The 2835-nt window shown below is 44.6% G+C and overlaps 1 long non-coding RNA gene across 1 annotated transcript; it reads right to left on the bottom strand.

The window, feature by feature from the left end:
- Positions 1–1004: 1004 nt before the first annotated feature.
- On the bottom strand, positions 1005–2042 carry LOC140411584 (uncharacterized). The gene is made up of 2 exons (XR_011940877.1): positions 1648–2042; positions 1005–1557 (listed from the first exon to the last, which is right to left on the bottom strand). It is a non-coding gene; the product is annotated as an uncharacterized lncRNA (long non-coding RNA).
- Between the last annotated feature and the right edge of the window lie 793 nt (positions 2043–2835).

Genomic DNA, 2835 nt, shown 5'->3' with positions numbered 1-2835 from the left:
AGGAAAATGGAGAGAAGCACAACACGCCAGAATTAGTCAACACTACCTTACTTCGGGCAAGATGTAGGAGAGCAAAGGAAAATAATCTGAGATACAAGGTGGCCGGTTATCCCCGACAGACTGTTTCTCTCAGCCAAGAGATTGATGATGAAGACAATGCAAATTTCCAGGTCAGAGCGGACGTTCGTTCAGCAACAAAGTGCGGAACTTGCTTTAGCGCCTCCTTTGAGCACAGGGCGGTTGATTGTGTTTTCTAACCTGTGGTGTACTTTTGTGCGACGCAGCCCCGCATTTATGCTCGGGAACACGGCAACAAATTTGAGCAGAGCAAGATCCCACGACACCACTGTGTCTGGACCACCAAATCTTTGGTTAGTAACTGTAGGTCAGAGCTCAGTATTAAACACGGGGATTTGAGGTTAGTCGTCTTTTCATTTGTGCCAGAAAAAACTCTGATTATATCAGAGATGGCTGACAGAATGTTTAATTTTTTCCTCAGGGCCAACAGTGCAAAAGATCAGTGCTTCCCTCACTTCTCCACCGTGGGATCATAGACATCTGTCCAATCCAGTTATGCCTTGAGTTGCTGATCATTCTCACATCAGTGTTGACCTTATTCTTCAAAATTTCACAACACTGATATTTTTGAAGATTACTTGGCATTTTCTCTCATTGCTGCTACGCGCAGATTACGACTCTGACTTAATAGCGACTCACAAGGGACTATTATGGCCCCGGAGTTTAGTCTAACTCCTTGTCGAGTAACTCCGTCCCCTTTTGGAACTGTAGCATGAACCCTTTTAACCCCAAACTGCACTGTGCTGCGAGAAGGCGGGTAATACGTTGCCGAGGAGTTTATCAGTATATCGCTGCAGTATTTTCAAGAATTAAGAATGCATTGATGTTGTCTTTCCCGACAGAAATTAAGTTGAATTAATATAACTGAAACAACAAAAGAACTGATATAATATGTGAAATGATATCACATAGCTCGTGGTGCGAAATTGACGCAGAAACACATTTTAATTGATAGAACAGGAGGGAATTGCATTGAAACCGGTCGGAAAAATCGATTCGTGCAGACAGTTAGATCAATAACACAGAGTTGGATACTCACCTAGTCAAACATGTAAACAGACACATAGGTAAACAGACAAACAAAGACCCGAAGATACAGAGAGATCATTTATCTCCTATAGATATAAGCTGAGCCCTTACAGCTTTTTGTTGAACGCCCCGAACTCTTGGAGTCGCTGTGCTCACTCCAGGCACAGTAATAGACGGCGGTTTGATTCGCCAGCAAACTGGGGGACTCCAGGTAAAAGTGTGTGCTGTTGGGTCTCCTGGCCGTGAAACCGTCCACCTGAAATGTGGGTGTCACCACGTCAGCATAGTTAGAGTAGAACATGTTTTGAGGCTCTCGATCGGGACGCCACCTGTACCAGTAGAAATAGGAGCCAGCTGTTGCTTGTTTGTTGAGGCACTCGATCCTAAGTTGAGTCCTGGGGAAAGTGGATATGGATGCGGGCGTCTGTAAGATTACCACCGCCTGCACTCCTGTAAAATACGGAGAAAGATAAAATGTGGAAAAATAGTTGCAAATCCAGGAATATTATCGAAATAGGTATAATTTCAGCTCCACCTCACCTGTCAGTATTAGCAAAACAAAGAGCTGGGACACAGCCATCTCTGGAGAAAGGTGGTTGCGTTCAATGTGTGAATTCACTTGAGCAGTTCTATTGAGGAATATCTGAAATGTACGGCGCTTGCAGCAATATATATGTTTCCGTATTCCGGCAGGCTGGATCGCTCTTTCTTCATTGGCTCGTGTGCCTGATCTCGTCTTTTTCGATGAGAAAGGGGTGTGGAGGCTGGGCGATAGGTTCATTCACGATTGAGCTGTTGAAATGAAGCCTGCAGCCACCTCCTTCTGAACCGCGCCCACGTTTTTCCTTCTGATTGCCACTTGCTCAGATCATGCGCTCAGCGCCAACTCTCCCAAAGTTCTGTGAAACACCCTCTTGCGGCTGAGCCAGTTATTCGATGGCACCATTCCGTTAGAACTGCTCTCCTTCCCGCCCCAGTCCGCAGCACAGTTCCGAAAGAAAGTCTTTGCATCTCGCTGAATCACCACGTTTTATTTAAACACTCGATAACAAAGTTTCGAGCGAGGAAGGCGTAGGCGGACACACATCGCCACCTCCTGGCTATGTAATGCAACTGCAACGTCCCAGTTGGATGGGGTGGCGCTGACGACTCTTCTAGTTGTACTTTGCGATATGGATGATTTCAATTGTCCTTCCCTGCGTAAAATGCTGTCTTCCGCTTCATTGTACCGCGTGTAATAAATAAAATAAAATATATTCTGTCACTCGGTTGCCCTTAATATATACTGTGCTTAAAGTTGACCACTAAGCCTTAATTCATCGCTCTTTCTTAACCTATGGAAGCCTCCTTATATTATGCCTCCTATTCGGATCGGCTGCTTAGTCCTATCCAATTTAACTTGAAATAAGTCCGCGGTGTGTGCTTCAACTGGTCTGTGTTGCGGCGATATCCTCAATCATCCCGTTCAATATCAGTGATTGAGGCTGTACTTAAAATAGTCACCAACAGAAATCTAACAGCAAAACCTCATAAACATTTCAGTCGATGTTCTGTGATTAAAGGAAAACAAATACATTTAACGCAGAACACTAAGTCATCAGATCTACTCAGACTACTGCAATTAAATGACCCTCTCTTTAACATGTCCTTATTTCTTTTTCCTTTCTTTTCCATCCACCCCCACCACCCCCGCTATCTCTATCGCTACAAATAGACAGGTTGTTGCTT

This window comes from Scyliorhinus torazame, chromosome 4 (genome assembly GCF_047496885.1).
Source record: "Scyliorhinus torazame isolate Kashiwa2021f chromosome 4, sScyTor2.1, whole genome shotgun sequence".
NCBI classification, from domain to species: domain Eukaryota; kingdom Metazoa; phylum Chordata; class Chondrichthyes; order Carcharhiniformes; family Scyliorhinidae; genus Scyliorhinus; species Scyliorhinus torazame.
The sequence above is the reverse complement of the archived record's forward strand: the minus strand, read 5'-3'. Positions and strand labels throughout refer to the sequence as shown.